The sequence below is a fragment of the Peromyscus californicus genome, unplaced genomic scaffold, assembly GCF_007827085.1.
Source record: "Peromyscus californicus insignis strain IS unplaced genomic scaffold, ASM782708v3 Scaffold_4__1_contigs__length_199733344, whole genome shotgun sequence".
NCBI classification, from domain to species: Eukaryota; Metazoa; Chordata; class Mammalia; order Rodentia; family Cricetidae; genus Peromyscus; species Peromyscus californicus.
In genome coordinates, this window is record NW_026294562.1 from 142,006,144 (window position 1) to 142,029,840 (window position 23,697).

Here is a 23,697-nt window from a genome sequence, read left to right on the forward strand (position 1 = left end):
ATACCTAATGACTAGGGAAGTGAACTTTACTTTAAATAAAACCAGCATTTTAATGGTCACTAATGAGTCATTAGATGAAGCAATTTATAATTGAAAAACAAAGATAAATAGGTGGAAGCCATGGAAATTACAAGTAAGGAAGACAATAAAGGATTAGTATCCAGAGAGAAACCAAAGCAAGCAGAGCAACCAAAATATTTCATACAAACATCACAAAGGGATACTAAAATTTTACTGCCTGTCAGCAAATAAATAAAATACAATTTGGTGGTTTCATCATCAAAAATGAAGTCAAACAACTTAAGAATTCACCTTTATTAAGGAATTTAAATAACCTCTATAATTGTAAGTGGGAGATGGGAATCCATGGAGTTTAGGATCAGATTTTTACAGGGAATGTAAAATTTGGAGGCAGGCAAGGCAAATTGCCTACAGCAAAGCTAAATGATCAGTAACTCCATTTAGTCCTCATAGTCCTTAAAATAATATTGGAATGTGACAAGTCATCATAAACACATATTTCATTCTTAGCTTTAAAACTGCATGCCAAGCAATGCTTGAAGGAATAATTACCTCTGTGCTCACAGGACCATCTAACTTTTGACCAAATGGGAAGGTTAATAGAAACCACAAAAAAAAGTTGTAAAATGATTGTAGAGGGACCCAAGAACATGTAATGATTGCTCATTTCAAAAGGATTTAAACAGTCATCTCAAAGCCAAAACCTATCTCCTGATTTCTACAGGAATAGCTAAAGTATGTTCTCCTTCAGAGACACAGGGAGGACTGATTCAGGACCCTGTTAGCTGAAACATCTTCCCTGACCAAAAAAAAATCTGGAGAAAGACACTGAAATTTTCTCCTGGACACCGTGTATACTGTCACTCAAAAATTCTATTCTGCACCTGGTGCCTATACCAGCTCTCTTGAACTCTCTATTCTCCTCTCTTTTCTTTTTTGATATATAGAAAGATAATATCTTCTTTAGGTATCTTCTTTAGGGATTATTCCTGTAATGAGTATGCAATTAAATTCTTTGTCTTTTCTCATTAACTTTGGTCTGATATCTGTTTTGATCAGAAAGAATTGCTTGTTTCATTGGTCCATTTCCAGTTAGTACCCTTTTGCATTCCAACATTTGAAAGTAGTATCTGGTTTGTGTGTGTGTGTGTGTGTGTGTGTGTGTGTGTGTGTGTGTGTGTGTGTGTGATTAACTTCATTTCTTGGAGAAAAAATGATTGATCCACTCTACTAGTTGATCATTTCCATTACTGGGGGGGTCTTACCATTGGCAAGTAAGACCATCAATATTTCCAATAATTATTGAATGTGGGTATTGATTGATTCCTTTCATTTTGTTGACCTTGCAGTGTTATGGTTCTGGCTTTAGATTCAAGGATAGAAAAATGGAATTGTGGGATTTGCTTCCCTGCCTAAGAAAAAATTGCCAGACATGTGTCAGGGGTGTCCCTGAATGGAGGCCTATAGCAACCATATTGTGAAGCTGTGAAGGTGAAAGCTGGATTGCCTTGAAGACCTCAAGATATTTTAAATGTCAGATACGAGGGATACTGGCTTGGAGGGCTATTAACAGGGAGTGGAACAGCCTAGGAAAAGAAGTGTGTTTTAGTCAACAAAGGTGAAAGGAGGTGGAGATCTGAAGACATTGACATCGGACAAGGAAATACAGAGTTTAGAGTTTGTTCAACTGGTTTTTCATTTTGCTTTTGTCCAGTATTTCCTCATTATGCTCTCTTTCCTACATTTTGGAATGGTAATGTATATCCTCTGCCATTATATGCTGGAAGTATGTTATCTGTTTGCTTACAGGGAATTACAGTTAAGAGATTGCATGAATATCAGAATTTTGAACTTGGGGCTTTAAACATTGGTAAGACTGTGGACTAGGAAGTAGAATGAGGTAGTTTGAAAGAAAATGGCCTCCAAAGTGCATGGCACTATTAGGAGGTATGGCATTGTTGGAGTATTTATGATCTTGTTGGAGTAGGAATGTCACTGTGGAGGAGGGTTTTGAGGTGTCATATATGCTCAAGACCTTGCCCAGTGTCTAAAACTATTTCCTGTTGCCTGTATGATACAGGAATCTCAGCTAATCCTCCAGTATCATGTCTGCTTTCATACCTCCATGTCCAACAATGATGATAATGGACTGAACCTCTGAACTGCAAGCAATCCACCCCTATTAAATATTTTCCTAATAAGAGTTGCTATGATGATGGTATCTCTTCATGGCACAGAAACCCTATCTAAGAGAGTGATCACTGAATTAACTGCACATATATACATATAAGAAAATACATGTCATATCTGTCTTTTGGTATCTGAGTTACTGAATTTGGTATGGTTTTTTCTAGTTACTTTCATTTACCTGTGATTTTTTGTCTTTCATGATTTCTTTTATTTTAAAGGCTGAATTTTTCAAACAAGGAAAAGCTGAAGGAAGTTAACATGGTGGATCTTATCTGTAATACCACACTGGGAGAACTGAACTGGGAAGAACAATGTATTAGATAGATAGAGGGAGACATTATGATGTAAGAAAGAAATCTGGTCCTAGGGAAATTCCCCGGAACTCATAAGGACGACACCAGATTAGAATACTAGCAATAGTTATGAGGGTGCCTGAACTGGTCTAGCCTGGTAATGACATTGGTGAATATCTTAACTGTCATCATAGATCCTTCATCCAATAATTGATGGAAACAGAAGCAAGAATCAAAATTGAAGGCCAAGCAAGAGAGAGTCCAGACAAAGGGAGGAAAGAGGTATTATATGAGCCAGTGGGGTCAAGATCACAATGGAGAAATCTACAGAGACAACTGATCCAAGCGCACAGAAACTCACAAACTTTAGACCAATAGCTGTGGAACCCTCATGGGAGCAGAGTGGCATCATGGCCCCTGGCATAATGATCATAATCTATCCCTGGTGCATGACTTGACTTTCTGGATCCCATTACCTATGGTTGGAAACATTGCTCACCCTTGATGCAGGGGGGATGGGTTTGGTCTTGCCTCAACTGAATGTACCAGGCTTAGCTGTCCCACCATGGGAGAACTTACCCTGTTGGAATAGGAAACGGGGGAGGGAAGGTAGGTGGAGTGGTGAGTGGAAGAGGGATGAGAGGGAGAACTGTGTTTGATATGTTAAATGAATTTAAAAATTAAAAAAGAAAGTGTTTACGGTCTCATAATAAATAACTTAATTAACTAATTCATTTAAATAAATGCATACATACATACATAAATAAATTCTGGTGTTATATTTTATATCAATTTTATAATCCACTGGTGATTTTTTTTGCTTTTCTTTGCTTTATTAAGAAATTTTCTACTCACTCCACATACTATCCACAGATCCCCCCTCCTCCCTCTTCCCACCACCCAGCCCTGTTTCCCAAGCCAACCCGCATCCCCACATCCCCCAAACTGAGGTCTCCCATGGGGAGTCAGTAGAGCCCATAACACTGAGCCTAGGTAGGTCCAAGGCCCTTCCGACTGCACCAAGGTTGTGCAAGGTGTCACACCACAGACACTGGGTTCCAGAAGCCTGCCCAAAGACCAGGGACAGATCCCGATCACACGTGCCTGGGTGCCCCCCAAACAGTTCAAGCCAAACAACCATCTTCCGTATCCAGAGGGCCTAGTCTAGTCCCATGGGGGCTCCCCAGCCACCAGTCCACAGTTCCACTAGTGTGGCTGTTCATCTCTGCACATCCTCCCATCATGATCTTGACGTCCCTCACTTGCAGTATCTCTCCTCTCTCTCATCAATTGGATTCCCGGAGCTCAGCCTGGTGCCTGGCCATGGATCTCTGTATCTGCCTCCATTAGTCACTGGACAAAGGCTCTATGATGACAGCTAGCTTATTTGCTAGACTGGTCACCAGAGTAGACAGACCAGTCCAGGCATCCTCTGGACCACTGCCAGCAGATCAAGGTGGGGTCAACCTTGTGGATTCCTGAGAGCCTCCCCAGCACACTGCCTCTTCCTATACCCATGATGTCCTCATCTATCATGGTATCTTCCTCCCTGTCCCACTCTGTCCCTGTTCCAGCTTGACCCTGGATGCCGGGCTTCAACTGGAAGTACCAGGCTTTGCTGTCCCACCATGGGAGAACTTACTCTGTTGGAGGAGGAAACTAGGGAGGGAAGGTAGGTGGTGTGGTGAGTGGGAGGAGGGATGAGAGGGAGATCTATGATTGACATGTTAAATGAATTTAAAAATTTAAAAAAGGAAGTGTTTATGGTCTCATAATAAATAATTTAATTAACTAATTCATTTAAATAAAGCATATATACATACATACATAAATTCTGGTGTTACAATTTATATCAATTTTATAATCCACAGGTGATTTTTTTTAATTTTTTATTTTTATTTTGCAATACAATTCAGTTCTACATATCAGCCATAGATTCCCTTGTTCTCCCTCCTCCGGTCCCCCTCACATTCCCCCGAGCACACCCCTCATTCACACCACCTCCAGGGCAAAGCCTCCCCCGAGGACTGAGCTCAACCTGGTAGACTCAGTCCAGGTAGGTCCATTCCCTTCCTCCCAGGCCGAAACAAGCGATCCTGCATAGGCCCCAGGTTTCAAACAGCCAACTCATGTAATGAGCACAGGACCCAGTCCCACTGCCTGGATGCCTCCCAAACAGATCAAGCCAATCAACTGTCTCACCCACTCAGAGGACCTGATCCAGTTGGTGACCCCTCAGCCATTGGTTCATAGTTCATGTGTTTCCATTCATTTGGCTATTTGTCCCTGTGCTTTTCCAACCTTGGTCTCAACAATTTTCGCTCATATAAACCCTCCTCATTCTCGCTAATTGGACTCCCAGAGATCCACCTGGGGCCTAGCCATGGATCTCTGCATCCAGATCCCTCAGTCATTGCATGGGGTTTCTAGCACAACAATTAGGGTGTTTGGCCATCCCATCGCCAGAGTAGGTCAGTTCGGGCTGTCTCTTGACCATTGCCAGCAGTCTGTTTTGTGGGTATCTTTGTGGATTTCTGTGGGCCTCTCTAGCACTTTGCTTCTTCCTATTCTCATGTGGTCTTCATTTACCATGGTCTCCTATTCCTTGTTCTCCCTCTCCCACAGGTGATTTTTAATTAAGAAATTTTGTATTCATTTTACATAACAATCACAGACCCCCCTCTCTTCCCTTTTCCTGCCCTCCCCCAGCTTCGCCCCCACAACACACCTCTCATTCCCTCATCCACAAAGATAATGCCTTTCATGGGGAGTCAGCAGAGCCTGGCACATTCAGTTGAGGCAGGTCCAAGCCACTCTACCTGTAATTTAATTGCTTCTGGATGAACTACTTCTTGAAAGGGTGCTTTATGGTAGCTGGTATGTTCAACAATTATTTTTCAATTTCTGATGGCTAGATTTAGAAATCTGCCAAATCACAAAAGATAATTCCCAGGCAATATTGACAGGGAAAAACACACATTGAAGCTGATCACCCCCTTTTCCTTTCAATACTCTCTACCACCTCTAAATGCCTAATGCAGGGTCAGGTTCCCATGGGATGGTGTGTGACAGGAAGTACAACAGGGACCTTGGATGCTGTCCAGTCTCTGGTGAAAGGAAACACTACAAAACTACAAGGACCAAAGTTCTCTTCAGTTTGCAACTTCCTCTAATGCCAAACATGGAAGCAACACTGGCTTGAGTTAAATTTCTCTGTTTGCCTGAAAGTAACCTTGAGCGTGTTGTACCCAGAGTCCCCCAAAGACCACCAAGAGATGACCCGAATGCAAAAACAAAGAGTCTTTTTATCTACGAGTTTAAACCTGGATCTCTCCCTCAGTCTGACATACCAACTGAGTAGGAGAGATCCTGTTTAGCAATCAAGCAGGGTTTTTATAGTGGTTAGGGTAGGGTATCTGAGGAAATTCCAATTCTATATAGTTACAAGCTTACTTTAGGTTAGAGATGCTTGGTTTGAACTTAATAATGAGTTGCAACTGCAAGAAAATTACAATATCCTCTAACAATCTATATCATCAGCAGACCCTTTTCTCTATATCATCAGACATCTCATTTCTTATTTGCAGGAAACTTGCTACCTCTGACAGCTATGGTATATAATCTATTATATCCTTTAGTTTATGGCAGAAAATATCTGGAATTCATTTTTTTATGTGACTCTTAATTATCTGGGACTAGGGGTTCACATCCTCTGGTGGGTTTCCCAGGGCTTACTTCCCCCAGTCTAATCCTTTGGTGAGTTTCCCAGGGCTTGGGGTGGAGGGGAAGCCCATCCTGTGGTGGGTTTCCCAGAGCTTAGGGTGGAGGGGCAGTACATCCTCTGGTGGGTTTCCCAAGGCCTGCTGCCCCCAGTCTGACCTTCCCTAAGATAGATGCAACCCTGTCATCCTCTCAAGTGCATTGCTTCTTCTCTTTCAAGTTTAGGAATTCATTGTCTTAATTATAAATTTGCAGTTATACGGATTTTACAAGTCCCTCCCTGTTCTGTTAAGCATGTTTTCTTTAGCTATAGATTTATGAATGTGTCCTAAAGGAAGTTTTGCTTTTATAAGTAATGAAAGGAAGCATTCAGTGTTAATTCTGGGGTTTGAGGGTATCATATGTGCCAGTCGGCCTTCTAGTTTAAATATGAAATGGTTACATGGAATTTCATCAACTTTGTGGACTTCTTCTTTTCCTTTTTTCCCTCCTTCTTTCCTTCTTTCCTTCCTTCCTTCCTTCCTTCCTTCCTCTCTTCCTTCATTACTTCCTTCCCTCCTTCCTTCCTTCCTTTTCTTTCTTTTCCATTAATTTAGATTTATTTGATTCCTTAAATGCAATGTGGATATCTAACACATAAATTTGTAGCTGGATTTTCTCTCCGGGTCCCACCAAGCCCTGGGAGTCCAACTGCCCACTTATAAAATAAACACACAGATGCTTATATTATTTCAACTGTTCGGCCTAATGCCTCAGGCTTCTTGTTAGCTGTTCTGATATCTTAAATTAACCCATTTCTATTAGTCTATAAGTTGCCACATGGTTCATGGCTTACCAGTACCTTACATTTTGCTTGTCATGGCAGCAGCTGGCAGCATCTCTCTGTCTCAGCCTTCCACTTCCCAGAATTCTCCTCTCTGCTTGTTCCTCCTATACTTCCTGCCTGGCTACTGGACAATCAGCATTTTATTGTTCCTCCTATACTTCCTGCCTGGCTACTGGCCAATCAGCATTTTATTTATACAGAGCGATATACAACATGAATTGATTTTAATTCTACTGTTCCATGATAATTCTACCAATATATCTCAAAATACAAAAATAAGAAACAAAGTTATTTGGAGACATATTCTTCAGTGCCACATAATTTATCTTCAAGTATCAAGCCACTCTGTGTGTGTGTGTATGTGTGTGTGTATAGTCTCAGTTATTTTGAGCAATTGTGTGTTAGTTTTTAAAAGCAATACGATTTTTAAGGTGTCTGTAAAACTGATCATTATGATAGGAAAAAAAAAACTTCAAAATTGTCTTCTTGTTAGGGAGATGGAGGCCATATCAGAGTATATTAGAGGTTCTTGGAAATTCATTATAGCCAAGAAACAGGTGAAGGACCAATGGATGGAAAACTATTAAGTACTGAGGAAGACTCTGGCTCAAGAAAGATCAGAGTGATAAGACATCATTTTGAAAATGGGGAGGGATAAGAAGCATATCCCAATGTGAAAGCTGGTGCATACTTGCACCATAAAAAATGTCTCTTGTTGAGATAGAATTTTATGTGAAAGTGCACAGATATCCTAAAATAAGTTTCTACAATCCTGAATGAAATTTAATTAAAAAAGAAGGAATGTCATTTTTAGGAGGCTTGAGTGTGTTTTGTTGTTCTTGCCATTTATGTTGTGGTTGTTTTCCCTTATACTTCTGGAAACTGGTCTCTAGAGCTCTGTATACACTTGACAAGTGCTCTACAGGTGTTAGACAATGTCATTTCAATAATTCAAGGAATTTTTATCAAAATATTCCCCTATACTATCCTGTTCTAATAATTATCAGTCATATTTTCATAACTTCAGTTGACAAGATAGATTAATATTTGTTTGAAACAACATGTTCAATAATTTCAGATCAGTCTTTACACAAGTAGCTCAACCTTCTGATGCTCTCATGCTGAGATAAATTTTGAAATAGAGTAATATGAATATCTTCCTTTTCTCAAGATAGTTTTGTGCCTTGTAGATTCTCATGTTCCCATATAAATTCGTGTGTTAATTTGTCAATCATTCCTAACATTATTGCCAAATATCATCAGGGATTTCCTTTGTTCGTGTCATAACATGGAAGCTTTATGCAGTGATTACATCTACCGTCCTCTATGACATGAGATGGCCTTTCACACTGAGGATAGACACTATGTCATGAATCTTCTGTGACATGTGATTTAGTGTCATGGGAATATATTTCTCATCACATTAAAAGTAACAATGAGAAAATGAATTAAGCATGGTCTTGACACTTGGAGTGAGCAAAACAACTGATTTTTACTCCAATATTCACTTCTCAAACCAGATTCTGTAACTGCTTGTTTAGAATGTGTAATTTCGTAACATTATTACCCTTCCAGGCTAACACTTCACTTTTTGAGAAAATACTAGCTTATGTTAAAACATTTAATTCTTTTGTCTTTTTTTTTTTAAACAACAAAAGGGGTTGGGGATTTAGCTCAGTGGTAGAGCACTTGCCTAGCAAGCACAAGGCCCTGGGTTCGGTCCTCAGCTCTGGAAAAAAAAAGACAAAACATTTGATTCTGCATAAAATAGTGATTGAAAATTAACTAGGTAATTCTGGTAGAACTTAAGGCCTCTCCCATATTTCAGAATTCCATGGACAATTAAACTCAAGGTTTCAGTGACTTCTGGGCTCACAGTTCCACCTACCATCCAACAAAATGAAGGAGCTTAGGGAAAGGTCATTTAAAAGTTATGAAAAGAAATATGGTGCCTAAGGAAAAATTATTGTGTTCAGTAGAGAAGAATTTTTCAATTTTTATTTCAGTATGAAATGTAATAGGTAATTGCTAGAGTAGAAGGATCCTATTCAGGCTTCCTTACAAAGAAAGATGGAATACTTGACAATGTCATCTTTTCCTGCCATTCCTACACAAACTGTGAATGCTAAACCTCAAATGAGTAAGTCTGGTCAAGGATATGGTATGCTTCTATAAATCTCATTTATCTCTTCAGTTGCTCTATGGTTCACAAGACAAAGAAAATCCCTTAAGTTAAAGCTTTCATGGGTTTTCAAGTGTGATGGATGTCACAGAGTGGTCTGAATATTCAGTGAAGTCTCCTGGCCCCTGATACCCTGTTGAAATCTGCACTGGATAGCTACAGAGGTGGGGAGCACTATTTCCAATGTTTCTGCCATCCTTCTAGGAAACTGAAGGTTCTGGGAAGTGGTGGGGAGGAGGTGAAGCTGGACAGACGGTTCAATCTTTGGTTTCCACTGTGAGGGCATGATGAGAAGAGCAGTGGTGACCCTCTCCATGTGATTTCCTTTGGCTCATCTTGAGTCTATTTAAACAAGCTTCTGGAAAATTCCCACAGGTCTAAAACAAACTACCAAGTCTTTCAACATGTAACCCACAGTGAAAATATTCACAACTTTTTCTTTCTGGCAGTTTCAAACATTTGTTACTTAATATTTTCTGAATTTCATATAGGTAACATATTTTCCCCTGAAAAAATATGTAGTATTTGGTGGGTAAAGCACTACTAATTTCTTTAGAACTATAACAAAATAAGGTAATTTTCTATCCTGCTTCTTCAATATTGAATATTTTCAACTATGTATATTGTAGTAATCCAAAAACTTTAAACATTTTTGGTAATATTGATGTTCTTATTTTTAGATGCTGTATTGTAGGGTTTTATTTTAGGAATTTTGTATTACTTTTACATACCAACCACATGTCCCCTCTCTTCCCTTCTTCTGCCTCCTAGCCTTCCCCCGCCCCAACCCACCCAGTATTGTGCTTTGTTATTCTTTTGTTTATCAACTGTATCTTTTTACTTGTAATTTTCCAAGAAACTAGTTCAATAGGAGATTTTTTCATTCAATGTCAAACATTCCCATGGTCTCAAACACTCGTTATAAAACAACATTTAAAAATTATCCTAGTTTCAAAGAACTTTCTCCCTTTCTTGAAACACTTACTGAAAGAACACAGCTGCATATCCTGACTTAATATAATCTATCCCTTTGAAATTTTTCTGAATCTTGGCCCCTAATTAGTTCTTTCATTTTCCAATTCAATTGCAATAAATGGTTTGAATTTTTTCTTGTCTTAGATATGTATGAAGTAAACATTATCATGTGAAGTTCAACATGTTTTTAGTTACAAAGTGTCACCTGGTAAGTAGTTAAATCATGTGGGACATCAGTCTTTGTGAGCTAGATCAGGAAAACAACGTGAGATAACAACTAAGTGGAGCAGTCACAGAAAGGCTGAAATATTCCCCTTTATAGTGTCATTTACCAATGAAGGCATTGAAGACACAAATTAATACTTAATATCACTGAAACTTACTCATAGAAATCAAATGGTAGAATATGTAACCTCAAAGTAACGACTGCTGTCATATTTTTAAGAGCTTTTATTTTCCCTCAAATCTCTGATTTAGGAAGGAAATGTTACAGTATTGGAGAAGGCAAGATAAAACAGCAGAAGTTAAGAAACAAATCATTAAGACCTACTACCCTGATTATCTAATCTATCATTTGTCTATAAATTTTTAAATGCTTCTCCATGTAAACTATTGTCAGGAGCCAAGTAGCCTAACTGATTCTCATGGGAAAAAGCTGTGTACCTAACCTTCTGTTAACAGTTTCAATAGCAACCATTTTTCAACAAGACCACAGTATGTACCTTTTGATCAACTCCCTGAAACATAATGGTTTGCTGTATGGTCCGTTGATCAGGCCCTGGAACAAAGAGACCTTTTCCTGAACCCTACCTTACCCTAACTTCCTCCTAGTAACTTTCCATACCCCTATCTACTTCTCCTAGCTCCTAGCATATATAAACCTGATTCCCCTTGCAATAAACGAGACCTTGACGTGACTCAGACTGACTTTGTCTTCTTTTATGCACCTGGTCTCCTTTCTCTCTCGCCCCCATTGATCTTTCAGGAGGTGCCTCCTCGGGTCTCATCAAATAACCTGGCCCGCGGGACGGGGCAAGTGGCGCCCAAACGTGGGGCTCGAGGCACGGTGACCTGCCGGACGACGGACAACAGAAGGGGCCCCGGAGAGGATCAGGGTAGAGACGCCCGGACCGCATCACTCGTGCAACGCGGGAGAGTCTTGAGGTAAGTGTTTCGTCCCATCGATCATGGGCAAAAATTTATCTAAAGAGGCTGTTTTTCTAAAGGAGATGAAAGGTAATCTTAGGGAGAGAGGAATAAGAGTTAAAAGAAAAGGATTTAATAAAATTCTTCCAATATGTGGAGGAGAAATGTCCCTGGTTAGTGATTAATGGACCAGGAATTCACCCTCTGACTTGGAACAAGGTTGGAAAAGATATTAACAAATTAATCAGAGACGGGAAAATGTCCCGATGCCTTTTTTAGTTTTTATGGTGTGATTAGAGATGTTCTAAAGAAAACAGAGGGAGACCGGCATGTTTCACATTTACTAGCCCTTGCAGAGGATTTTCTCTCAAACTCCCCCTGCCTGACACCCAAGGTTCCAGAGGTTTATTGACATCTACCGGTAAGAGCGCTCTCTGTCTTGTCTGTGTCTCTCTGTCTTGTTACTTTTGTTTTGTACTTTGCAGGCTTGATTTGTACTTTGCAGGCTCACTGGGACAGACGTGTCCGGACAGTGAACCTGGTGGCGAAGGGAGACGTCCCAGAGCCCTAAGGCCACCTCAGAGGTGACCATTTGGTTTAGGAGCATCTTGGGGTATCTTCCCCCATGGTGGGAGAAAGTGCCACTTTGTATTTTGCCCCGGGAAATTGTCAGAGCCATTTTGTGGGGTTTTTTTTTGTATGTTTTGTTGTGATCATTGTTACTTTACTCTCTCCTTCTCTTCTCCAAAAAAAAAAAAAAAAAAGGTCCATGTCTGACTGACAGGGATGTGGAAGCCCCTGATGTCTGTTTGATTAAGGACAGAGATCCTTGAGTCTGGATTGTTTTTGATGTGATTGAGCCTGGAGGGTCACTCCCCCCAGAGCACATCAGGCTGTCATTGTTTTTGGAGCTTTGTTGGTTGTTTTGTTGGGGCAAAGTTTTTTCGTGTGCCCTTGGTCTTGTGTGTAATGTATTAACTGTTCTCATTGTTGACTTGACTGTGACGGACACTATGGGACAGTTCCCTTCTTCTTCACTAGACCTTTGCCTAGCCCACTGGAAGGATGTGTGAGCCACAATAGAGGGAACTGGGTCTCCCACCCCCACTCCCCGATTGAACTGAGATAAACAGGTAGCTCCTGCCAAATGGGGCTTGCATACTGCAAGAGGGACTTGCTGGCTGTGAATGAGGCCATCGTCTCAGTGCTGATGTTCTGGTTCTTGGATTGTCTGTGTAAATGCTATTTGTTTCTGTCTACTAACCTCCCTTATTTTCCTAAAGGAAGAGGAGGAAGGAGAGGCATAACAAAGGCCACCTCCATCCCTCCCTAGCTCTCTTGCTATCAGGACTGCAGACAGCTGGCTGCTCTCATGAGGGTGGGGGTGCGTGCTCTCTGTACAGGCGGGCAAAGACAGGAGCTCTGGACAGGGCAATGGGGACTGCCTGCAATTGACAAAAACTGTGTGAACACTGAGCAGAGAATCTGACTTTAGTCAGAGGAGTTAACCAAAACTTTTTTTTCAGGAACACTGGCAGCCAAGGACATGCTCTATGCCCACTGCTCCCCCTCCCTTCCTTTACTGTGATAACTTCAAGGTCTCTTCTGCCGGCCAGCAGCTTCTCTTGTTAACCCTTCTCTGTCCTGATATTGCTTAAAAACAAATGTTAAATTACCAGTTCAAGATACTGGGAAAATTATGCTTTTGTTTCCACAGAAAAAATAAAAATTTACATGGGTTTTAGTCATTTGAGTTCAATGGGTTACAAATACTTGCCATCATTTAAGAGAATTGGTTTCAAATTATTGTTGGTTAAGAAAAAAAATATTTTAAAAAATATGTAAAATGCAAGTTATTAAAATACCTAAAAGCAAGGTATAAAGGTCTGAGGATAAAAAGGCTTAAATAATGATTTAAAAAAATGACTTGAGATATATAAAAAAATGAAACATGTTTCAGATTTCTTTGTCTTGCTATTCTGCTGTTACATTGAGACTCCAAAGGGTCATAGTTGTAAAAATGTCTGTCTACTCTACAGGTATGAATGAAAAATGTGGCCACATGTATGTTTGGTTTTGAATGTCTGAGTTTGCATGTCCTTTATGTTAAGGAATACAAGTTAATACTAGTCATCTGGCTATTCAGATACTAGTTTAAAGCATAAACTGTTCTATTTTAATAAAAAAAACTGAGAGGTATATTTAACTAATATATCTATAAGAGAACAAATTGGCCTGGTTATTGTTACCAAACTTAGAGATATTTTCAAGATTGGGCCTAGATTTGTTTGGCTCAGATACATTTAATAGATAATGGTCCTCAAACCTGTCAAAGATCTGATGAATATGGCATTTACATTATTTGATAAAAAGCTTACTATAGCAAACAGAGACTCCAAGCTCCCCAGCTCCTAGCAATGACTCCCAAGGAATGGCCAATTTCCCTACACTATGTCAAAAGTATGTAGCTCAGTCTATAGATCCAATGAGGATCCAGTACCCCGAAATTTATATTATACATTATATGGATGATTTGTTATTAGCAGGCGAATCTAAAGAAAAAACACAAAATATAGCTCAAAAGATAATTACCACACTTCAGGACCAAGGATTTCATATAGCTCCAGAGAAGATATAAACCCAATACCCCTTCCTGTTTTTAGGGTTCGAGTTACACCCGGACCTCCTCTATACACAAAAAATCCAGATTAGAAAAGATACACTTCGTTGTCTCAATGATTTTCAAAAGCTTTTAGGGGATATCAATTGACTGCGACCCTATTTAAAAATAACCAAGGGAGAGGGACGCCCCCTTGAGGATATCCTCAAGGGAGATTCCAACCCTCAATCCCCTAGATACCTTACGGTGGAGGCAGAGAGGGTATTACAAAAGGTTGAAACGGCCATCACTCAACAACACACGGGATATTTTGACCCGACCCTCCCATTGTATTTGATCATTTTTTTCTACAGATTTTTCCCCTACAGGCCTGCTCTGGTAAGAGCCCGTACCCTTACTGTGGGTACATCTTCCTGTTACTAAAAGAAAAATCCTTCCCACCTACCCTTCCCTGGTTTGCCAAGCGATAATGTTAGGAATAAAAGCCTCCACTCGATACTTTGGGCATGACCCTGATATTATTGTTATGCCATATGATAAAGAGCAACTTGAATGGTTATGTACCCGTAGTCCTGACTGGGCCATCCTTGTCTGCACCTATGAAGGAAAACTTGACACACAGGTGCCCAGTAACAAACTCCTACAATTTTTCTCCCTCACTTCTTTTGTTTTTCTTAAAAATACCCGAATGGAGCCCATCCCGGACTCCCCTGTGCTTTTCATAGATGGGTCAAGTAATGGTAAAGCTGCTTATGTCCTCAATGGCCAAAAGAACGTTATGACAACTCCTTTCAAGTCAGCTCAGCTGGTGGAGCTATATGCTGCCCTTGCTGTCTTTAAAAATTTTGAAGATTGCTCCTTTAATTTGTATTCAGACAGTAGATATGTGGTAGGGGCTTTACAGGCTTTGGAAATGGTCCCAATAATCCAACCCATTACTCCCACCTTCCAAATGTTTTCTGAATTACAAAAATTAATCTGACAGAGGTCGCTACCCTTTTATGTTGGCCATATTCGTGCCCACACAGGCCTACCTGGACCCCTAGCTCAGGGGAATGAACTTGCCGATTCTGCTACACATTCTATCTTGGTTTCTCACTTGGAACATGATCAGGTAGCAGCCGCTCGTGAGGCACACCGCCTTTATCACCTCAATGTTCAAACTCTGAGACTAAGGTTCTCAATTACTAGAGAACAGGCTAGGGAAATTATAAAAAGCTGTAAAAATTGCCTGATGCTCTTACCCGAACCTCATTATGGAGTAAACCCCAGAGGGCTTATACCTGGACAAATATGAGAGATGGATGTCACCCATGTTCCTTCTTTTGGCAAATTAAAGTTTATACATGTTACTGTAGATACCTTCAGTGGATTTATTTGTGCCTCCACTCATAGTGGAGAAGCCACCAAAGATGTTATCAATCATATGTTACATGTCTTTACAGTGCTGGGTCAGCCAAAATGTATAAAAACTGATAATGGTCCGGGATATACTAGTAGCAAATTTAGACAATTTTGTTTATAATTAGGAATTAAACACATCACTGGAATATCCTATAACCCTCAAGGCCAGGGTATCGTGGAGAGAGCTCACCAAACTTTAAAAAATACTCTTAATAAACTTAGCTCATGACCGGGCGGTGGTGGCGCACGCCTTTAATCCCAGCACTTGGGAGGCAGAGCCAGGCGGATCTCTGTGAGTCGAGGCCAGCCTGGACTACCAAGTGAGTTCCAGGAAAGGTGCAAAGCTACACAGAGAGACCCTGTCTCGAAAATCCAAAAAAAAAAAAAAAAAAAAAAAACTTAGCTCACAAGAGACACTATTTCCCCTTAAGGGAAACCACAAAGCTTTGCTTTCTCACACCCTATTTGTATTAAATTTTCTGACATTGGATGCTTTTGGAAAATCTGTGGCTGAGTGACACTGGCACCCAGAAACCAAACAAGGATATGCACAGGCCCTTTGGAAGGATCCAATAACTGGAAAATGGGGCGGTCCTGATCCAGTTATAATCTGGGGAAAGGGGTCTGCATGTATTTATGACTCCAAGGAAAATGGGGCTCGTTGGCTACCAGAAAGACTGATTAAGCCTTACTCTGCACAGATTGCCTCCCTAGACTAAGGAAAAAATAACTGTTATGTCCAGGACACAACCCTGAGACAAAAATTCTCTTTTTTTCTTTCAGAAATGCCTCCGACTTGGAAAATAAAGGGAGCCATGGACATCTCAATGGCAGGACCTGTTCATCGCTGGCCTCGGAAAATCAACCCCTGTTTCATCATTTGCTTACTACTCTTCCCCCTTCCCCTCTCCTGCATCTCCAAGGAAAGCCCCATGCTATTAAAAAGCTTACCTGGTGAATTTTCACAGTAACGGGGGAGGAGGTCTGGAGGGTTACTGCAAACCATGCTCCTTATTCCTGGTGGCTGTCACTCACTCCTGACTTCTGTCAGCTGGCTGCAGGATTGGATTCTTGGGATATACCTACTATTGGCCAACACCAGTTAAATGGTACAGAGGCCAAATGATTCCAAACTGCCATCGATTTCCTCGCAGTCCTAAAAACACTTGGACAAGCCCTTGTGGGATATTCCATGATAATAACCCTGCCATGATGACTGCCCCAGGCTGTGTTAGTCCTACAGCTCGTTGTAGGTTAGCACAATCTGACTTTTATGTCTGCCCTAAGGATGGCAGAAGCCGAGCTACGGCTGCTAGATGTGGGGGATTTGAGACCTTCTTTTGTGCTTGATGGGGTTGTGAAACTACAGGGGCAGCTTACTGGGAACCAACTTCATCTTGGGACCTTATTTCAGTTACAAGGGGATACAGTAAACCTAGCACGAATAGACATTTTTGCTTTAGCTCCTATACTGGGAAAGCCCATAATCCCAGGCTATCATTACCTTTAAACATAACCTTCACCCCTCAGGGTAGGGCAAATCAAGAATGGCCCTCAGGAAAAACATGGGGACTCTGCTGGTATCTTGATGGCACAGATAAAGGAGTCATTTTCAAGATCTTGCTAACAATAGAAAACCTGTACCCAAAGCCAGTAGGACCCAATGTAGTTTTCTCTGACCAAAAAGTTCCCTCCAATCATGAAAAGGTGCCATCACCTCCTCCCCCCTCACCTCATCCTCATCCATTTCCCTACCATACAAACACCGTGAGTACAGACTCCAGTAACGGAACTCTCCTTACTCCTTTTGGAGGAACAGGAGATAGATTGTTTAATTTGGTCCATGGAGCTTATCTGGCCCTAAATGCCACAAATCCAAACCAAACCTTGGGTTGCTGGCTCTGCCTTACCTCCAGTCCCCCTTATTATGAAGGAATCGCCTTTCAGTCTACTGCCAATAACCTCACTTCCCCGAGCAATAGGTGTCAGACTAAGCCACATAAACTAACACTCCCTGAAGTCTCTGGACAAGGTTCTTGTTTAGGAAAGATTCCATCGACCCATAGTCACCTCTGTAAACAAACTCTGACACCTTATAAAGGGAGCTATTATCTCGAAGCCCCCAACGGGTTCTACTGGGCCTGTAACACAGGATTGATGCCTTGCATATCTGCTCAGATATTTGATGATTCCCATGAATTTTGTGTGAGGGTCCAGTTATGGCCTCATGTTACTTATCATCAAGAAAGCTCAGTGATGGAATTCTTTGAGCAGAGAGGCAGATACACTCGAGAACCTGTGTCTATAACTATTGCCCTATTGTTAGGTATTGGGGGCATCACTGCAGGAATTGGTACAGGAACTACTGCCCTCGTGCAGAGCAACCACCTTATGCAGTTACAAATGGCTATGGCTACTGACCTAGAGGCCATAGAAAGATCCATTTCTGCTCTGGAGAAATCTTTAACCTCACTCTCTGAGGTTGTGTTACAAAACAGAAGAGGTCTGGATTTACTATTTTTAAAGGAGGGGGGATTATGTGCAGCCTTGAAGGAAGAATGCTGCTTTTATGCCGATCACACTGGGGTAGTCAGAGAATCAATGGATAAACTAAGAGAAAGATTGGCACAAAGAAAACATGATTTTGAAAATCAAAACAATTGGTTTGGGGGTTGGGTAAAGGGGTCCCCTTGGCTTTCTACTCTGATTCCCACCCTCCTAGCCCCCTTGATCATTTTCCTTCTCCTCCTCACCTTTGGTCCTTGGGCTTTTCAATGACTAACACAATTCATCAAAAATCAGATCGATTCGGCCCTATCAAAAACTCTTTCAGTACACTACCATCAGATAGAAATTCGAGAGGAAACTATCGAAACAGGTGAAAGGCTCAGGTTCAGCGGCCTATGAACCTAAAAAAACCCTACAACTAAAAGCTAGAGGGTACTCAATGACGGGAATAGTATGGGGCCTGTGCTGGGACCACAACATACAGAGGTCGCCAGAGACCGGCTCAACATGGCACGTTGCCAGACACAGGACGCACCCCATTTGGTCGATTTATGACCAAAGACTGCTTTGGCCATTTTATAAAAAGAAGGGGGAATTGTCAGGAGCCAAGTAGCCTAACTGATTCTCATGGGAAAAAGCTGTGTACCTAACCTTCTGTTAACAGTTTCAATAGCAACCATTTTTCAACAAGACCACAGTATGTACCTTTTGATCAACTCCCTGAAACATAATGGTTTGCTGTATGGTCCGTTGATCAGGCCCTGGAACAAAGAAACCTTTTCCTGAACCCTACCTTACCCTAACTTCCTCCTAGTAACTTTCCATACCCCTATCTACTTCTCCTAGCCCCTAGCATATATAAGCCTGATTCCCCTTGCAATAAACGAGACCTTGACGTGACTCAGACTGACTTTGTCTTCTTTTATGCACCTGGTCTCCTTTCTCTCTCACCCCCATTGATCTTTCAGGAGGTGCCTCCTCGGGTCTCATCAAATAACCTGGCCCGCGGGACAGGGCAAACTATCCTATCTTCATAGGAGAAAAATGAGCTAATGATGACTGAAAAGAGAGACAGGGAGAAAGACAGTAATAGAAACTCTCTCTGTGACTATGATTCTTAACATAGGAAAGCCAGTGCCTTTCTCACATAAGATTTCTGCTGCTTTCTTCTCATAAGCATGTTTGTATTATGGTGAACCATTGGGTATTGTTCTATTAGTGCTATACTTCCTTACTTTATTAACTTATAAGTTTATTTACTTGAATATTTGTCACTATTTCCATATCTGACCACAGTTATTGCTCTGTGCTGAATAGCATTCTCTCTCTCTCTCTCTCTCTCTCTCTCTCTCTCTCTCTCTCTCTCTCTCTCTCTCTTTCTTTCTCTCTCTCTCTCTCTCTCTCTCTCTCTCTATATATATATATATATATATATATATATATATATATGTAAATAAGAAAAGGTAAAGGGTAGAGCTCCACTTTTAAAAACAAAGCAGGGATTTTAGAGACCACATTCTTGGTAATGAATATAAACAGATTTACCAAACACAGATAGGGAAGACTACACTCATAAGACAAAATAAATTAATCTGAATAAGATTTTAGATAAGAAAATTGTGAGGTAAAAATACTCTGTCTTCCTTCATTTCTTCAACAGTGGGTATTTGGTTGTCCTTTCTATAATACAAAATGCCCACAGCAAGTAAGTCTAAATGGAGAGGAAAGTAAGAACATTCATTCTCCCAGCTTCTGGTGTCAGTTTACTCAAGGAACAATTTTCTTTCATTCCACTTACCTGATTTGAAATTTCTTCTTGGGGAAACAGAAAATGAGTGTTTGGATTTTGTTTAAATCTTCTGGTGTCTTAGTTAGGGTTTCTATTGCTATAAAAAGACACCATGACTATGGTAATTTTAATGAGGAAAGCATTTAATTGCAGTGGCTTACTGAAAACCAACTGCACAAACTCCAAACTTTGCTTCTCCATGTCCGATCTGAAAACCCTCTTCAGACCTGCAACTCCATTCAGCTTTGTTGACTACAACATATTTCATTCTATTGGGCTGGTTCCATTCCCAGTTATCAGGGCTCCTCACTGGGTATCCTATGACTCTGGCATCTCTAACTTCTTGGTTTTCCAAGGCAGTACAGGCTTCAACTTCACAGCTTCACCTAATGCTCTCTCTTGGCCTCCATTCAGGGACACTCCCTGACACATGCCTGGCCTCAGTATTTTTCTTATGTGAGCAGGCAAACTCCATAACCACTTTCATCTATGCTTAACTCTAAACCCAGAACCACAGGCCCAAAGCTGCCAAGTTATGCTGCTTGTTGAAGATGGAACATGGCCCCCTCATTCAATTACATCTTCACCAGATCTCTGTTTTCCATTGTTTTCTTTACTGCCTAAGCTTAGCTGTCATGAAACTTGCTCTGCAGACCAGGCAGGCCTCAAACTCAGCAATCCACCAGCCTCTGCCTTCCAGGGCTAGGATAAAAGGTGTGAACCTATTGACCTGGCTCTAAGCTTTTCTTTAGTTCCTTTTCACAACTAGGAAAGTTAGCTGGGCAGGACCTTGCCTGGAGGTCATCACTACCTGTATTCCATGTCTTTATTCTTTTTTCCTATATTAAGAAATTTTTTATTCATTTTACATGACAACCATAAATCTCCCTCTCTTCCCTCCTCCTGCTCCATGCCCCTATTCCTCCAACCCAGCCCCATTCCCTTCTCCAAAAAGGTAAAGTCTCCCATGGGGCATCAGCAAAGCCTGGTACATTCAGTTGAGGTAGGTTCAAACCCCTCCCCCTGCATAAAGGCTGTGCAAGGTGTCTCACCAGAGGTAATGAGCTCCAAATAGCCAGCTCATGCATCTGAGATAGATCCTGATCTTACTGCCAGTGGCCCCTTAAGCACACCAAGCTACATAACAGTCTCAGTTATGCAGAAGGCCTAGTCCAGTCCCGTGCAGACTTCACAGCTGTTGGTCTAAAGTTCATGAGTTCTCACTAGATTGATTCGGTTGTCTCTGTAGGTGTCCACCTCAAGCTCCTTGCTCATAGAACCTCTCTTCCCTCTCTTTGACTCCTGGAGCTGGGCGTGGTGCTTGGCTGTAGATTTCTACATCTTCTTCTATCAGTTACTGGATAAAGGCTCTATGATAACAGTGCATTTACCAATCTGATCACCAGGGTAAGCCAGCCCAGTCATCCTCTCCACTATTGCTAGTAGTCTAAGATGGAATATATCTAAAAGGCATATTTCATTTCTTAATCCATTTATCTCCTTGAACACAGGATTTAGCTCCATTCCACTTCCTGGTGCTTTGTTATACCTCAAAATTTACAGTTTGTAATTTACCTTCCTCAGCTTGCTCCTTTTCATTATAAATCCTCATTAGAGTTACCACTAATAACCACACCATAGTGTCTATAGTAGGCTGTTTGGAGATTTCCTCTGCTAATAGAATTAATCCAAAACCCTTTACTTTAGACTCAGGCAGAGTCTTTGAACAAGGGCAAAAACAGATGCTTTCTTCACCAAAATATCACAAGACCAGTCTCTAAGACATACTAACATTCTTCTCCTCCAAAACCTCTTGGTCCTCCAAGTTCATCAAAGCACTTCAGTACCACTGTCTTCCATGCGCCTAGTAGGATGGCCCTTTATGCAGCACTGAAAGCATTCCACTACTTTCCTAACCCAAACTTCCAAAGTGCATAGTACCCTAAACCAAAGCATGGTCAGATTATTTCAGCAATACTCCAGTCCCGGGTAGCAACGTTTATCATAATAGGTTTTCTATTACTGTGAAGAGACACTATAACCACAGCAACTCTTTTAAGGAAAACACTACTTGTGGGGGCTGGCTTATAGTGTCAGAGGTTCAATCCATTATCATCATGGTGGGGAGCATGGTGGCATGTTTGCGAAGTAGCTGAAAGTTCTATTTCTTGTAGGCAACAGGAAGTCAACTGTGACATTGGACAGTAACCTGAGCATAGGCAACCTCAAAGCCCACCACCACAGTGACACACACTTCCTCTAACAAGGCTATAGCCACTCCAATAAAGCTACACCTCCTAATAGTGCAACACCCTAGGAGATTATTTGGGCCAATTACATTCAAACAACCACATCTGGGAAATGTGACCATTGGTAATTGTACCTCTCAGCCCTCAAAATCTTCTTTATACACCAAATAGAGGCTATCACAGTTTTCCATACCTGTTCAAAATGAAAAGATGTGCCCAACACTAATGAGTGCATTAAGAATATGATGGCTACATACAATGCTCCAGGTTCTGCTGCAAGATTTCATGATTTCTAAACATAACAGGAAAGGTGCACCCATTAAATCTCAATGATACAGTTTCCTAAATAAGCCCTCTAAGCTGACTGTACCATTAGACATGTCAAGATGGATGGGGTAATTTCACAAGGCCTATTTTATATATAGCAATGGGAAATCAATGACTGCTAAGACAGCGTAAATGAGTTTGCACTAGGGCTGGGGCCCTGGTCATTAGCCATAAACACAAGAATATATTATTCTACAAATTATATTACATTATATCATATTATATACACACATTACATTATAATTTAAAAAATTGAATTTAAAATTTTAAATGTAAGTTATAAAATAACAACATATTAAACATTCACAACTTCATGAATTTATATATATTTCATGAAATTAAATGGGAAACTTGTTGGAAAGAAGGGTTTCAAGAGTAAAAGTTATAAAGACTCAAGTGAGTAATGGTGATGTAAGTGACAAAAATGCATTATGTACATGCATAAAACTGTAAAAGAATAAAAAATAAAGACTAATGAAATGGTTCAGCAGATAAGGTTATTTTTGTTCAACCTTGACAATTTGAGTGTGATCCCTGGAACACATAAAAAGTGGATGGAGAAAACTAACTCTACAAAATTCTCTTCTGAAGAACTTTCCCAATTTAAAAATTTCCCAATTTAAAGAAGGTAATTTTCCAACTTAGTGCTTGTGCTATTGATGTTCTGTTCAGCAAGTTGTCTCCTATGGTAATGTGTCCTAAAAGGAAATGGAGAGGGAGGAGTGGATTGGTGTGTAGAAACAGAGGAGAATGTCTGAAGCAATAGCAGGGGAGGAGTGATGGGAAACTGCAGCCTGGATGTAAAATAAATAAATTTATTTAAGTACTATATTGAATAAATATGGGGAGAATGAATAGCCCTGTCTTGTTCCTGATTTTAGTGGAATCACTTTGAGTTTCTCCCTATTTAATTCGATGTTGGCTGTGGTACCTATGGACCGCGCAGTGGTGGCACATGGCTTTAATCCTAGCACTCGAGAGGTAGAGGCAGGTGGATCTCTGTGAGTTCAAGGCCAGCTTGGGCTACAGAGTGAATTCCAGGAAAAGGCACAAAGCTACACAGTGAAACCCTGTCTCAAAAAAACAAAACAAACAAATAAACAAAAACATCCTTCGACTCTGTCTTTGGTAATGAGCCCTGAAACTTGAGGGAATAAGTATGCTAAAGATATCTCATTTAGAATGTAACATACAGTAAATTATTAATCTCTGCATGTTGATCTATTGTGGGCATTTTTATTAATCATTTTGTATGTCAGAAGAACCTTCACTGATGAGGATTGACAGACACTAATCAATGGGTATAACAATGAGACATTGGAGCTTATATAACACTCTGCCCTCTTAGCAGGGTAATAACAGTACACTGTCCTTTAGAGTCTATTATCTCTAGTATCATATATCTTCAACAAATGATACTGGTAAAACTGAATGCTCACATGTCACA

General features: G+C 40.7%; 1 long non-coding RNA gene across 2 annotated transcripts in view; it reads left to right on the top strand.

Moving 5' to 3' along the window:
- Positions 1–18,785, top strand: part of LOC128125772 (uncharacterized) — a 181,012-nt gene extending 162,227 nt beyond the window's left edge. For both annotated transcript variants that reach the window (XR_008223224.1, XR_008223225.1), the window contains exons 2-3: positions 11,193–11,371; positions 16,161–18,785. This is a non-coding gene — a long non-coding RNA (uncharacterized LOC128125772). The remainder of the gene's footprint in view (positions 1–11,192; positions 11,372–16,160) is intronic.
- The last annotated feature ends 4,912 nt before the right edge of the window (positions 18,786–23,697 follow it).